We start from the raw sequence: 17,333 nt of genomic DNA on the forward strand, positions 1-17,333 counted from the left end.
TAGAAAGTTATCATATTTATGTAATGTGGGTTTTTTTATATAGCTACACATTTTGGAGAGAAAAAAAAGCTTAAACCCTGGATTTAATATATATTAATAAAAGTGTCTATTGACCCTGTTAATTCATTATGTCCATGGTGAAACTATTCAATGATTCTATTAACACATCCCGTATGAATTCATTACATCCATACAAAATCTCTATAAAGTCCATAATAAAACAGTCCACTAACCTTTTTGTTTTTACCGGCCTCGGTGGTGTCGTGGTTAAGCCATCAGACATAAGTCTGGTAGGTACAAAGCTCGCAGCCCAGTACCGGCTCCCACCCAGAGCGAGTTTTAATGACTCCATGGGTAAGTGTAAGATCACTACACCCTCTTCTCTCTCACTAACCACTAACTCACTGTCCTGGACAGACAGCCCAGATAACTGAGGTGTGTGTCCAGCACAGCATGCTTGAACCTTAATTTAATTCACCTGTATTAATTTCATAAGAAAATTGTGTACTGACCCTATTAACTTGTGCTGTATAAATTAATTAAGTCCAAAATATTGTTCTAGTATTAATTCATTAAGCAATTAAGAAAATGTCTACACCAAAAAACATGCATGGACCTTTTTGTTTAATATAGTCCACAGCAAAAAAAGTGCTGAGAAGAATTAACAATTCGGCATTGCCGGTAGCCATTAGTAATTGTAGGGGTTGATTAAAGTCTACTGACACTACTAACTCTTCCTGGATGAAGTCCATAAAACATCTGTCCTGACCCTGTTAACACATCTTCTATTGACGTTTATTTATCAAGTTAATAATCAAATTATTCATTGAACTTGGTAACATTAACTAATCCAGTCCATTTTTATCACTTCTAATGACTCCATGAAAGCTAATTCTTGCATCATTTATTGCATTCCATTAACATGCTTGTGTCCTATAAATGGTTACCGAAGCCATTATTTTTTATAATGGTTGATTGGACAGATACATTGTATACACCTACTGTTTACAACCTAATTTTGTACATGAAATTAATCTAATATAGACTGATTTTTGGTTCAAAACATGCTTCTATTTTGTTTTCTTGTGACCAGGTTAAATTGTATGTGCATGTACAATGAATAAATGAATGAATGGATGTTTAACAACATCCCAGCACATAAATACACATCGGCTATGCAAGTCCCCCCCCCTCCCCCCATGCAAAATAATTGCCACAATTATATTTGCTTTATACTATTAACAACTTCATCAAAATATGGCTTCATTTTAGCAAATTTAAAGTAATATATATGTCTTTTAATTATTACAAGTAAGTGATTAATTAATTTGGATTACCAGCACAGATATTTATTGTTTCGCAAGTTGCTAATAGTTACACGTTTATTTTTCTTGAAGGAACATTCTGATCTTTAATATATACCTGTAAAGCTTATACCTTGCATCACACGACAATAGTTGTGATTTATTTGCATCCAATCTGCTGGAAGGCATTTGTCACACTGTTGGCTAATGGACCTGTCTTTATGGTACAATAAACTGTCTCAAAGTCACTCAAATTACCGCCAGCAGGTAGAATACATCACCTGTCTACATAAAATATCGGCTGATTTAGACCTTTCAGGAAAATATACTTATATACATCTGGGTGTATGCTGTCCAATATTCTATTTCTCCCACTTAAAATGCACAATAAATCCATCAGTGTCATGGACAGTTCTAATATAGTCTTCCTCATTCTCTAGGTGATGAAGGAAGGAAATGTTTTACTCAACGACGCACTCAACAAATTTTATTTAAGGTTATATGGCGTCGGACATGTGGTTAAGGACCACACAGATATTGAGAGAGGAAACACGCTGTCGCCACTTCATGGGCTATTCTTTTCAATTAACACCAAGGGATCTTTTATATGCACCATCCCACAGACAGGATAGTACATACCACGACCTTTGTTACCACCAGTTGTGGAACACTGGCTGGAACAAGAAATAGCCAAATGGGTCCCCCGACGGGGATCGATCTTAGACCGACCGTGCATCAAGCGAACACTTTACCACTGGGCTACGTCCTGCCCCTCTAGGTGGATGTAGGCCAATAGTCAGACCGCTTGCTTGATGACCAATTCCTATCAGTGAACTGCTTGATTTAGCTATAGTCATTCTAAAACTAATACTAGAACACCGGCCTTAGTGGTGTAGTGGTTAAGCCATCGGATATAAGGCTGGTAGGTACTGGGTTTGCATCCCGGTTCCAGCTCCCATCCAGAGAGAGTTTAACAACTCGGTGCATAGGTGCAAGGCCACTATACACTGACTTCTATCACTTACCCACTGTACTGGACAGACAGCCCAAATAGCTGAGGTGTGTGCTACAACTACATTAAACATTGTCGCCGTGACAGAGCATTTATGAAAAAAAGAAATTAAATGATTAAAAAGTGTGTTATGTAATACTGTAAATACCCCCCCACCCCTTGTAATGCCACATAACGCTTGGACCTACATCCACCTACCCCCCCACCCACCAGCATTACATAATATTTGAAAGGCCCTTGCTGTTAATGAGTGTCTTAGCTGAAACAGGTGGAGATAACTCTATTCCAGATGGCACGACGATCGACAGGGTCCCAGAAACCTGGTTTGTCTCTGACTGGCTTCAGGTTATAAGCGACCAACTGAGTGACTGAGTTTGTTTTAACAGTAAAGTAATATTTTATATATCAGAATGTGTTTTGTTGCATTTTTCTTACTGTCTATCTAATTGGGAAAAGTACATAAAAAAACAAATTTGGGTGGCAAAGTTGAGTTTTTATGCGGCAAAGTGTACCCATGCACACGTTTTTATACAGTGTCAACACGAACGCATTGAGTATTATACAAAATATATATTTATTACTTTTACTGTTAATGTCTTTTCCACGATATCTAAGTATATAAAATACTAGACCGCCCTGTGTAGGAACGTCCTGTATAGAGCCGGCATCACTATATATATTTTTTTTTTAATACTACACACGCACACGTTATACCATCGACGTCCCAAACTGCGTTCACCTAACAACAAAAACATGAATACGATATTTACGGAAATATTATTCTACATTTTTCAGCTACGATACGTGAAACAAAATAGATTTTAATCATTTAACGTAAAAAATCAACAATTTGGATGTAAAACAAATCCATTCTAGTAAACAAAAGTGAAACACCCTAGAATAAACAGAAAAAAGTGCGACGTTTTTAACTGCATTCAGGCGCATGCGTTTGCAAAAAGTATCGTAATGCGCATGTGCAGTTCATCATTTTTCTTTTTTAAGACAACTACATGAAAAAATATATGTTTCTTAATTATGCACAGCTGCCGAACACTTAATTTATTCAATTATTTTTTATTCTAAATTAACAAAATTTATATACTCAAAATTATTTACAACTGTTATGAATGTATTATGAATACTATTCACTACAACAGAGGCACAAAAATATAGCATACCTTTTGCAGATCGAATATAATAATTGAAAACAAATTCTAACAACAGGGGTCCTAAAAATCATAAAAATTAAATTCTTTGGCCTTGTCGATCTGGCACGTGTGAGGTCATGTGACACGCACTGAAAGTTAATTCGTCTTTCTCCATTTTAAGTCAATTTCTACGAGTCATGTGGATCCGATATCGGTAATTTTAAGGAATAAACAAAAACGACTTAGTAAAATTAATGGTTTTAGGGGTTTGTAAAGTTTTGTATTTAGATACTTAATTTTCTCAACTTTATTGTTTATAAAAATGTTCCTGAACTGTGAAGAAAAACCTCATAAATGAACGACATGCCGATGACAACAAATCGGATGTTGATTGCGCGAACCGTGCACGAGAAAACAAAGTGAACGGAATTTGAAGCATAACGCAGTTAGGGACATTGAAGATACATATGCACATATATATTTTATTGATTATTATCCACAATATACATATATTTTCTTTATTATTACTGACTTCCACCCTCATATCTCAGTACACATGACAAATGTCAACTGGTAACAACTGGTAACCATTCACTGCAGTGTATACTATAGAACGTCCTGTGCAGAACCGTGCTGTGTAGGAACATCCTGTACAGAGCCGGCATCACTATATATATTTTTTAATACACACACGTTAAATATATTTTTTTTTTTCCCTGAGTATTATCCAAAATATACATATATTTTCTTTATATACAAAATATATATTTATTCCCTTTACTGTTAATGTGTTTTCCACCATATCTAAGTATATAAAATACTAGACCGCCCTGTGTAGGAACGATACAAAATATATATTTATTCCCTTTACTGTTAATGTGTTTTCCACCATATCTTAGTATAAAAATACTAGACCGCCCTGTGTAGGAACATCTTGTACAGAGCCGTCATCACTACATATATTTTTTAATACTATTATCCACAATATACATATATTTTCTTTATTATTACTGATTTTACTGACCCCCCCCCTCCCCATATCTCAGTACACGTGTAAACAAACGTCAACTGGTAACGACTGGTAACTGCAGCGTATACTATAGACCGCCCTGTGCAGAACCGTGCTGTATAGGAACGTCATGTACAGAGCCGATACGGTTTTGGTCCGTTATGATTGTGGTATAACAAGGAATGACAAAGCAATGAAAAAAATACAGCTATTGTCTGAGTTTGTTGGACCCTAATGAGTGACGCGCCACCTGTTTTATTATCCCCCCTGTTCTGAGCTAAGACGCCCATTGGTAGCAGTTGCCAAAAGACGCTGTTTCTTATCTACAGTTTACCAATCAATGCAGAAACAATTAAAACAACGTAAAACAGTTCCGTTATAAGTACCTTCATATCATCTACCATGGCAACTTAATTGGCAGCTTTAAGAATAAAAATTGGCAACTCAGAGACGGGACTTGGGATAGACATGCTCGAAACCTTCGTGGCATATAAGCATGAAAAAACTCTCAAGACCAAGCAACTCTCAATACATAATTAAACCGTGGCACAAGAAACCATGAATATATTAACCCACGTCCACCAAATATTATTTATTATTTTTTTTATAAAACAGAATTTATGTTGTTGTTGTTTATACTGATTTTCATGCCTATATCCAAATATGGTTCAAGCTTGCTGTTCTAGTTAAGCGGTTATTTATTAGTGGTTAAAGAAAGAGATGTTGGTGTATAGTGGCCTTATATACTCGTACCTACCCACTGAGTCATTAAACTCACTCTTGATTGGAGCTGGTACTAGGATATGAACCCAGTATCTACCAGCATTTATATTAATAAGCACTTAACTTTATAGTTGTGTATGATTACCTGATGGGTGATGCATCACAGTGTGTGTGTGTTTGCATTTTAAAAATTGTAGATCTTCAATTGAAAATGGCACCAATAAAAAAAAAGATCCTGGAGGATGGAGGGGTACATTTGGACTGATCACACATTCCCTGGTTACGGGCCTGATATAGCATGACCTTTCATAACATTCCCCTAGCCTCCCTCCATCTATACACGTTATTGTCTTACATAAATATATGCAAGTACTGTATTATGTTGATGCATGTACACTATATTTAAAAAAATCATTTCTTGTTATTTTAAACTGAGATTAAAATACACATCAATAAAAAAATACAGATAAAAAACTTGATATGGATAAGCTTGGTCTTTTGGATATGATTCAAATATTTAAACCCACTAGCTACATGTACATACATGCAGGCAAAACACATTTATAAAGAAACAAAGAGACACATGCCTGGCAAAGAGAGATCAAATTACACACACAGCCTTCTTAAATGTATCTTTACCACTGTAAATGCCTAAACCTGCATGTACAGTTTGACGTATATATCATATATATAACATGACCCAGCATTATATATGGCAAGTACCACATAGATGGTCTAACGACTGTATTCCCCAAATGAACCACAAGCATGAATATTGGTATTACATGTACTTACTCTACTAAGTCGATCAGTCCCACAAACACAGCTCTACGGTTTCCTATGCTATACTGTCTCCTACAGGCGAAAACACGGAAATAAGCCAGCCAGTACACTGAGAGGACAATCCTAGAAATTCCCTCTGTCGGAGAAAGAATTAATCACTGGTTTGGTGGACGGGGAATAGTGTTATGGAGAGACATGCATTCAAGTATGTGTTAACAGATGACTGATAACCCAGCTCAGGTTATTGTCTGGCTCAGGAATTCAATGAAGATTTTTCAAATTTTCTGTTTTTAAAAGGCCGACAAGAAAAATGTGTCTTGGATGCCCACGACAATGTATTGTGTAAGGCGGTATAAACAAACAAAAGCAGTTACCCTTGGAACAGTCAATACGATTATTTTAAGCTTACTCATTCATGTTGTTTCATGCATGAGTGAATATAGTAATTATTGTAGCATGCAACAGACCTATCACCCCTGAGGGGAAGAATGTTGGGAATGGTCCAGAAGAAGTGAAGGGCCTGTAGCCAATCAGAGGGGAGTGTGGAGGACATCCCACCTTGTGAGTTGTGATGAGCCTTACCATATATGGAAAGGCATGCCTAATGATGCAAGGTCATGACTCACAAAGGGGAATCCCCAGTGTCTAGACTAAGACAAAGAAAGAAGCCTTCCAAAAAATTGCTCTGAGGCAAATATTGACAGGAGCACTACGTCCGACCAAAATAAACTGAAACTTTTTTTTAAATTATTTAAAAAGTGAAGTTTAGTTTAAAATGGAAATAATAATACAGAAATTTTGCTGAAAAAATACCAAGTAAAAATATATTAGCTTGATTTATTAAAATTATTTTGTTTTAAAATTCAATTTCATATTATATTATAATTTTTAAGATCATTACAAAATGAAACATCTCCACAATCTTATTGCATATAGATTTTGCTATAGGAAATTATACTTTAAAATGTATGTATTGGCACAGTGGTATTAGTGGTCTACATGTATTCACATCTCAACCACTTTAGACAATTTAAATCATGACGAATCCATGGAAATTTATAATGTTGGAATTGGATGCGGGAAAAAAAGAAGTAAAAAGTTTGTTTTGTTTAACACCACCACTAGAGTATATTGATTTATTAACAATTGGCTATTGGATGTCAAACATTTGGTAATTTTGTCAGTCTTAGAGAGGAAACCTGCTACATTTTCCCATTAGTAACAAGGGATCTTTATATGCACTATCCCACAGACAGGATAGCACATACCACAGCCTTTGATATACCAGTTGTGGGAATTGTATGAATGCACAGGAGCAGATCCAGGAAATATTTTGAGGGGGCACTAATGGAAAATGGACATATGAACCAACTCATCAAATCAAATTAAAATAAAGTTGTTCTGTCCCCCCCCCCCCCCCCCTGTTGTTGTCATCTCCAGACACCAAGCCATTTACAAGTTCTACAACAGAGCTCACCTATGAGTTAAATGTCAGCCAGTAATTATGTTAGAACACTGACTGTGTCCTCCTAGACATGTGACTCACTGTCTGATGATGACGTTGTCCAAGTTTCGGGAGTTACTGGAACGTTTCTTCCCATGTCTAATGGTTCAAGTGACAGAAAATATAAAAAAATATTTAAAAAAAAAAAAAAAAAAAAAAAAAGGAGAAAAAAAAGAAGCTGCCAGACTAGTAATTTAAAAAAGAAGAAAAAGAACACATTGATTTCTTAATCATCGGCTATTGGATGTCAAACATTTGGTATTTTGACATAGTCTTAGAGAGGAAACACGCTACATTTTTTCATTAGTACTACTATTAGTAGGAAGAGACCTTTTCTATGCACCATCCCACAAACAGGATAGCACATACCATGGCCTTTAATATACTAGTCGTGGTGCAATGGCTGCAATGAATAGTAATTTAAAAACATTTTATTACCCATGTGTAGATGATGAGGTACATGTATTCTTAAACTGTCTCAAGTGGACACATGTGTTGTGTGGACACCTTTCATCCCATACCATCTATATACATTTGTATCATATAGTGAGACCTGCAATAGTGACCACCTGTCTTGTATGGCCACCTTTCTCCCAATTCATCTATATATTATACGAGACCTGCAATAATGGAACCCTGTCTTAAGCAGTCACCTTACTTCTGACCCAATTCATTTGTACATTGTATAATCAGACCTACAGTAGTGGACACCCATGTTAAGTGACCATTTTTTTCCTTACCCAATTTATCTGTACCCTGTATAGTCAGACCTGCAAGTACCCATCTATACTCTGAATTAATCTGCATATTGTAGTCAAATCTGATCGTGACCATCTGTGTTAAGTGACCACCTGTTTATGAAACCTCTGGTCTTTTCCCCTGAATGGTACAATCTGACCTGTACTGTACAAAGCAGCTAATTGTCTAAAAATAAAAATTATCCTTTTCTATGACTGCATGGTTAACAAAGGCTTAACTATTGTTTTTTTAATCAACTCTAAAAAATTACAAGTAGGACAACAACAGGAGAACAGACAGAGGCATGGATGTTGTAAGGGGAGGGTAGGAAGGCAGGGGGAGGGTAGGAAGGCAGGGGGAAGTAGTCCCCATTACTAAACCTGAGGTGGCCAGAATATGTCAGCTATACATCCCAGTTGAAAGGTGAATTAGTAACCACCCCACTTCATCCCCAACACCAGAACTATATTTTTTATATGGACGCTCAATTTAACAGCAATGAAACTTTCACAAACAAAGACTCAAAAATACTCACAGATGAACTGATAAAATGCTTACCAGCTTATAGGTTACAGTACAGCAATCCAGATTGGAAAATAAAGGCGACAAAAAAGAAAAAAAAAGAGAAGATGTTTTTAAAAAACAGTTAGTAGCTTGAGGTACACAAGTACATTATGAATTGATTTGACTTTGGATTCCACTTTGAAAACCTCTCTACATGTATTCTGATGTGGACCGGCCTCGGTGGCATCGTGGTTAGGCCATCGGTCTACGGGCTGGTAGGTATTGGGTTCGGATCCCAGTCGAGGCATGGGCTTTTTAATCCAGATACCGACTCCAAACCCTGAGTAAGTGCTCCGCAAGGCTCAATGGGTAGGTGTAAACCACTTGCACCGACCAGTGATCCATAACTGGTTCAACAAAGGCCATGGTTTGTGCTATTCTGCCTGTGGGAAGTGCAAATAAAAGATCCCTTGCTGCTAATCGGAAAGAGTAGCTCATGTAGTGGCGACAGCGGGTTTTCTCTCAAAATCTGTGTGGTCCTTAACCATATGTCTGATGCCATATAACCGTAAATAAAATGTGTTGAGTGTGTCGTTAAATAAAACATTTCTTTCTTTCATTCTTTCTGATGTGGAGTCAACATCGATGGCTGTGAGGTCACAATACACTGTCTGTATGTGAAGAACTGCTGTGTGAACTCATTGCACCACGAATGGTTAAAACTATTGGCTGTACATCAAAGTAATTGAGAGAAATTTTCAAGTCTAATCCTTGCCAGGCTTGTTCAATTTGGCTGCAGAGCAGCAACATTCTTTACTAGCTTTACAGATACATGGGGACTGAGACATGTACAAACTGTTGGTTTTTCTAAACACTGACCCGTGACCATCTGTAAGAACATACCTATAGGGCACATTCACAAACATGGCTGGATAGTTGGAGGGGGTGGGTGAGGGCAAGGTAGACTGGCAGCTGTAGGGCAGGGAACATTTTGCTTTGAAAATTTTGATTTAGAGACAGTTAGTAATAAGTTGAAAAATTGAGTCCTGACTACTATTTAAAGCTTACTGCAGGTGAGAGTTACCAGCTGAGCAAAAAGTTACTTCATACATTTTTGCTCAGCTGATAACTCATAGCAATTTCACTGTACATGATGAGCTAATTGCTGAACTAGTTTGTTTACGACTGTCACAATAGTGTTTTCCCATGCTTGTTTTAGCATTGTGCAGCACCATGCCTCAGTAGTCTAGCACCATCTTGCCTTAATCAGCACCATGCTGCCCTGAGATTAAACAAGCCTTTTTCACTAATTAATTCTAAAATTTCCTTTATAAAACACCCAAAAAGGTATTATTAATTAATAAAATATGCCTTCTATATCTTCTGCCATTTATTTATTAAAGCAAGCACATAAATTACATTAATGTTTATTTCAATAAATTTTTGTGTATTTTTAATGAAAAACAAGTGCCCTGAAAATGGTGAAAATTCCCCAAAAGTGTTTGGTCTACCATGCCGTGCCAAATTTCTAGGGAAATCACTACACAATGACGCCATTCTGATGCAATGTTAGTGTTTCCATTGGTCAGTTGGTAAAAGTAAATGTTTTATTTAACGACACACTCAACACATTTTATTTACGGTTATATGGCGTCAGACATATGGTTAAGGACCACACAGATATTGAGAGAGGAAACCTGCTGTCGCCACTTCATGGGCTACTCTTTTCGATTAGCAGCAAGGGATCTTTTATATACACCATCCCACAGACAGGATAGTACATACCACGGCCTTTGTTAAACCAGATGTGGGGCACTGGTTGGAACGAGAAATATCCCAATGGGTTCACCGACGGGGATCAACCCTAGACTGACTGTGCATCAAGTGAACGCTTTACCACTGGGCTATGTCCCGCTCCTGGTCAGTTGGTAAATTTGGCTCAGCTGATAGCTCACATAACGTGCACAAGGTAAGATTTTTGCCACACGAGGTCAAAAATATCAAACACGATAGATATTTTCCTCATGAATATGTGAGACAAAAAACTCAATATCGCCCGCACATGGGAGCTATCAGCTGAGCAAAAAGTCTCAAGTAACTTTTTGCGGAGCTGAAAGCTCTCGTGTGTGGTAGTCTTAACGTTTTAGAATTATGTAAGGATTTCCAAAATCTCAATAACGAATTGCGATGCGACACTGAATAAAACGTTCCATGGACTATACTGTAGCTTTGATATATTTGTTAAATTCGTCAATTGCAAATTTTATAGGAAATGGCAAATTTCATTAAATTAATTTTTGAAAACTGTTTTTCAGTTTAATAGATAATATTGTAAACTGTTCTGCTCACACAGTAACTTTTTTTAAACCATGCATATATGCAGTCACAGGTCTTTATTAAAACCTGGGGAGACCCGTGACAATACTTATTTATTTTCCTGATCATAAACAAAACAAATTTCGGTTAATGTATGTACATATATATAAATATATACATTAATGAATACTGTCAAACCTGCTGAAGCAGACACCTCAATTAAGAAGACATCCATTTTACTCTCCCAAATCAACTAATATAATGCAAACTGACCTGTATTAAGTAACCATCTGTCTAAAAGGACCAGTGTTTAACTCTGTCTTTGGTGGCTGATCAACACAGGTTTGACTGTACTGGTAAAATTTGTAAATCAATAATGAGTCACTGGTATAATGAATGCGTCACACCCAAACTTGTAGAAAACATTAACTTCATACATAACACAGAGAATACTATATAATATGACAGGATATTGGAACCATTTATCTTACAACATGATTTGTAAGATAAATAGTATATAACGGAAATAAATATAGCATACTGTTTCTTATCAATCTGATTAAAATTAGCTCTACTGGTCTACCAGTAGATCTAACAGCATTGCGTGGACTCCCATGTCCAGGTGACATTTTATCTATAAATAAATTTAAATATCGACCAATTACACTTCGCCTTTTACAGCGTTATTCAGGAGCATACACATTCTAAAAAATATCGTGCGAGACTATTTATGCAATAGGCGAACTTGTTGTTCTATTTCAATAGTAAACAACAGGGGGGGGAAGTGCATTAATAAACTCTGGATTGTATACTAGTACCGGTATAAACAGATTTTATGGCTATACCATCAAGGTTTTCCCCCCCCCCCCCCCGTCTTGAAACGAATTTTATATAAAATTTTATATTGAAATTAGTTTCCAGCATACTTTGTAATTCACCCGAATCATTTCGTATACCCTCGGCATAATCCTGAATGTTTTCAATTCTTTTCAAATCACTGGCATGATTTTGCAAGTAAGGTTTTGATTGGTCGAATGAAAGGTCAACTGGACATGAGTTCCAACGGGCTGCTGTTAGATCCACATGTAATAGTAATTAACCAGTGGAGCTAATTTTAATTAGATGTCTTTCTTATACACGCTCAAACACCAGGTTTAAAAGAAATTTTACAACTAAAAACGTATTCAGCAATCAGTTGCAAATTAACGTATATGTCACAAAGCAATAAATTCTTGTCATGGTTATTTTATTGTATGGCTGTGAGGACTGGGCCATTGATCATCATGGTGAATCCAATCACAAGTCTCAAAAGTGACCTCCAATGTATGTCTACAATGGGTTCTCTCGCAAGAGTCTCAGATGGGTGTTTAAGAAATACCGCAACCAATCAATTTTCAGGAACACAATTAGTTGTAATATTAGTATTTGGGAACAGTTTGAATTATATTCAGACTATATGCACCAACATGTACTGTTGTCATCACCAGGAGAGACCCTATAAATTTCATGATTTTACCTTTAGTACCTATTGAATATGCTTTCTCTTTTTTAAAACCCCAGCAGATTTCACACACATTTCACCATCTAAACTGTAGGAATAATTACAGCACTTTCCATAGCAATGACTTAAAGATTTCATAATTGATCATGAGATCACTAAAAACATAAAATGTGAGATGTGAATAAAGTTAAAGTTTGTTTTGGTTTAACGATACGACTAGAGCAAATTGATTTATTAATCATCGGCTACTGGATGACAAACATTCGTTAATTCTGATATATGGTCTTTGATATAAGAAAGCCGCTACATTTATCTTTTAGAAGCAAGGAATCCTTTATATGCACCATCCCAGACAGAATAGCACATACCATGGCCTTTGATATACCAGTCATGGTGCACTGGCTGTGATGAGAAATAGCCCAATGGGTCCACTGATGGGGATCGACCCTAGAGAGCGTCACATCCCGCCCAAGATGTGAGTACATGCACACCACTACTACACAAAGTGCCAATATACATGTACACACTGGTGAACTCGGGTCAACAGATTAAACTACATTGTAAATACAAGCCATATTCGAGTGGATGTTGGTATTAAAATTTGTCTGACCTGTGTCACGACACTTGCACACTTGTGTCGAAGTCTGAGATTTGCGACACTTGCCAACTGCTCCGTCTCCCTGGCAGTGTGCAAATATTGGAGCATAGGCCCAGTGTTTGGACACAGTGTTGGTCTTTTGACTGACTGGTCAACAACTGCAGAGTCTTCCAACAGATTGTAAGACCTTAAGCAGACGATGATCGTGGACGCTTAACACCTAACCACAACCAGCAGGTGAAACGCTGGTCCCATGTCAGAGTTAGAACTCAATCACAAACTTGGGTCACCACAACCAGCAGGTGAAACTCAATCACAAACTTGGGTCACCACAACCAACAAGCGAAATGCTGGTCCCATATCAGAGCTAGATCTCAATCACAAACTTGGGTCACCACAACCAACAAGCGAAATGCTGGTCCCATGTCAGAGATCTCATGGGTCACCACAAACCCTAGATAATTAAGAAAATGTCCATGGCAAAAAAACAAGCCAAGGAAGAAACAATATCAAATATAGTCCATAGCAAAAGAAATACCATTGAGAATTAAAATCTCCATAGTATTGCTGATTGCTGTGTGCAATTGCAGAGGTTGCACCATAAGTAATAGAAGAAAGGAAGAAATGTTTTATTTAATAAGACACTCAACACATTTTAGTTACGATTATGTGCTACGACCCGCCACTGTGACATCATTAAGTCTGAGCCCTGTATCTACAAATGTAGCTAACATGGTTGTAATTTAAAACATTAGGTCTGGATAGAAAGGAAACTTGCTGCTGCCACAGACTACTGCAACTGAAGAACATCAAAGGGTCTTTATTGTGCAATTCTCTACAAACACAACAGTGCTGCTACATACTGGTCAGGTCAGGACATAGTGTTTTACATGCACATTCAGAGCAAGCTGTTGTAGCGCATGCTTGTCATGGACACAGGTGCCAGCCTTGGACAGCTTCTCTGTCCAGCATAGGAAAAGGATTGGGGTGGGTGGGAGAGGTACCTACACGCACTGGCAGGTACAAGGGATCACCAGCAGCCCGATCAGAGTTGGTAGAGGGTGGGGGTGGGGGTAGTTTTGGTGCTATGTAATTTTGAATGTCCCGTAGGATTAAAATACAAAAAAAAGATCTATGAATGAAATTGGGTGCAACTTTGAACGGTTCACCGAAATATATGCTGCATATTACATACTATGTTTTTTTATATATCAAGTATGGGGCACCGATTGGGATGTGATAAAAACCTGGTGGGATATTCTAAAGGCATCTGATCCTATCACCCATAATATCTCTATCACCAAACTACATCCTAGACAAGGCATAAACTACTAGTAACTAGTTTTACATGCAGGACAACAACTGTGTTGGTATTTTCACAAGTTTGGTGAAACAACCGTAAATTAATAATTTAGGCTTATAAAATATGATGATTCTCTCTTCTTCTTTTTTTGGCAGGTCTATATATATAGCTGAAGAGGGCAGCTAGTGAAGGGCAGCTAGTGAAGGACACTTGCCCCCCCCCCCCCCCCCCCCCCCAATACAAAAGGATGACCTTTTTGTCCTGCTGTATTTATTTACTTTGCCCATTTACTGTAAATGCATCCCAGTTATTTTAGGCTACATTGTAAGTCTGGCAGGGGTTGAAATTCATATATCGGCAGCCCTGTTTGATGAATTTATTATGAAAAATGCTTGCCAAATTCAAGTTCATTTCATATTTGGCAAACAACAACTTATAAATTCCCTATGTTTAATGATATGATCCCTCTATTTGGGAGCTTTATAAACTAACGTTACTTACCACAGTTGTTTTACATAATACAAAGTAAAATATTCTTGGCTAATACACTTTTTTGAAGTGTTAACGTGCACAAATATTTACAACTTTTTGCTTAAAAAAGTTAAATAGTTAATTATAATTTTTATGGCAAATTGAATGTATTTCGGTTCAAGCGAGAGTAAAGAATCTCAACATTACAAAAGGTATGTACCTCAGAAATTAATGTCTGCTGCTTTAAGACAGTGAGCGGTATATAAAAATACTGAAATCACTTGATATATGCATTGCATCAGGCATGTATACCAATTTCCTCCCCAATTTTGTAAATTTTATATTAACTAGATTTTGATCCTATATGGCCTTAATTTTGTACTGCATAGGCCTATATAATTGTGAATGATAACAAAGTCATTTTTTATTATTATTATAATATATTTTAAAACATACATAAAATATCTTTATCCATTTCAATTACCTTTCCCAAACCAAATAAAAACATTTCGCTGATCAAAGACCCAGAATATTTTATTTATGTTTTTAAACTTGTTACTAAATAATGCACAGCACAGAATTCAAAAGTATGCCGAATGTAAATGAGCCGAGTTGCCCAATGGATTGAGCTCTGTAGTGAGTTCACTGGAACGCCCCACCCACCTCACTTGTGAAACAAAGAGGCTCAAGGACACATTTCCAGAGCAATTTAGTATTTTAGTATTGTGGATGATGAATTTAAAAACCCCTAAAATAATTAAAAATGGCACTTCAAATTGGCGGGGTGAAAAGTCACAGGACCCCCATGAGCCCTTCTCTGGATCCACCAATGCACCCTTAAATGCATTCCTGACCATTTTAATCATGTTTTAAGTGTGATAGTCCATAACAACTGATAGGATAATTAAAAATGAAGTCACTTGTCCAGCAGGCAGCTGATACTATGTAGATATCTGGAGGGAAAAGGGGGTGGGAAGGTCAATGTCCTGTGCCATACTAGTTATAAAATCTATGGTATAGAATGTTAAAATCATTAAAAAGGGCACTTCAAATGGGCGAGGTATATCATGGGACCCACGTGAACCCCATTCTGTATCCCCCAGTGTGACAAAACGGTTTTTCTGCAGTGCATGAAAAAGTCTAGTAAATGCTTTCTTTTTTCTTTTCTTTTTTTACTTCTTCTGGCTGAATGCAGCCAGTATTATACACTTGATCAAAGGGAAGTAACTGTAATAAGATCATTGATGTACTGATATTGATAATGATACAGATAGCGGTCTTCATTTGCCCAAGCAATAAACCAATAATCATAATTTAAGAGAAATCATTAAAATCTTTAAATTAATAAACTTTGTTTTCGGATCATGTTACACTTTCTTTTTCTTTTTTTACTTTCATCAAACAGAAAGAAAAGAAAATGATCGCAATCTGCATCGCTATTATATTATAATGCATTTATCAAGTCGTTATAACAAATGTGTGTCAATATTCCTGACTAGAATATCCCGACATTCGGACATCCATGCACATTCAATCAGTCTCTCCATTCGTCCATGTAGACAAGGATTAAAAAAAAAAATTGCCTTCAATGGTGTATCAAATTCGTGAAATTGTAACCCAACTTTGAACTAGCGACAATTTGACAAAACAATGATTGCACGCGCAGATCCTTCATGTGTAGTGCGATATATTATATCATATATTATACAGTGATATCAAAACAGACGCATATTCCACTTACCCGATTGTAAGTTATTAGCTGCTTCCGGAGTACTAAATGGGTTTTAATAACTCATAACAACCTACACTGAATCAGACAGCCATGTGAGTCAGCTCCGCCTACCACGCTGTTCCTATTGCCTCCCTCTAGTTTTAACCGGTATCCTTTATACCAGTGTACTATATTATTAGTTGGTTTTTATTTCATTGAAGTCAAATTTTACGATAACATTAATAGTGAAAAATATTGTAAATTATATGTAATTTGTCTTGTTTCATCAGAGGTAACATAATTTTTTTTTAACGAATCGACGATTTAAAAAAAAAAAAAAAAAATAAGGGAAGGAGGGAAATGGAACAGCCGACAAATTTGACAGATGTGAGGTTTCGCCGATATAAGGAATTTTTTCTCCAGGGAATAGATTTAACAGCACAGAAATGGGAAACAACTCCCAGTTCTGTATTTCATGATGGGAGGGGAAAAAAAAAGAAGAAAAAAAAAAGACAATTATAAGAACAATTTTTTGTCACCCAATTTCTTGTTTTTTTAATTTAAGCATACGGTACAAAATTGAACATATCACGATTAGTTGGAAAGTTAGTAAAAATAAAATTACGCGTGAACCAAAGGTTCAATGAAATTTTTATTTTTTTCAAAAAGAGATGTTTTTTGTTTTGTTTTGTTTTTTAATGAGAAAAA

At 36.6% G+C, this 17,333-nt stretch overlaps 1 protein-coding gene across 3 annotated transcripts in view; it reads right to left on the bottom strand.

Annotated features, from left to right (window-relative positions):
* The window catches only part of LOC121382266 (involucrin-like), a 145,872-nt gene extending 129,110 nt beyond the window's left edge, over positions 1-16,762 (bottom strand). For 2 of the 3 annotated variants that reach the window (XM_041511832.1, XM_041511828.1), the window contains exon 1: positions 16,656-16,762. The gene's annotated coding sequence lies outside the window, so the exon portion shown is untranslated. Of the gene's footprint in view, positions 1-5,991; positions 6,188-16,655 lie in introns of those variants that run through there. The other variant, XM_041511829.1, reaches the window with a different exon arrangement.
* Positions 16,763-17,333: the final 571 nt, after the last annotated feature.

Source organism: Gigantopelta aegis, chromosome 9 (assembly GCF_016097555.1).
Source record: "Gigantopelta aegis isolate Gae_Host chromosome 9, Gae_host_genome, whole genome shotgun sequence".
NCBI lineage: Eukaryota > Metazoa > Mollusca > Gastropoda > Neomphalida > Peltospiridae > Gigantopelta > Gigantopelta aegis.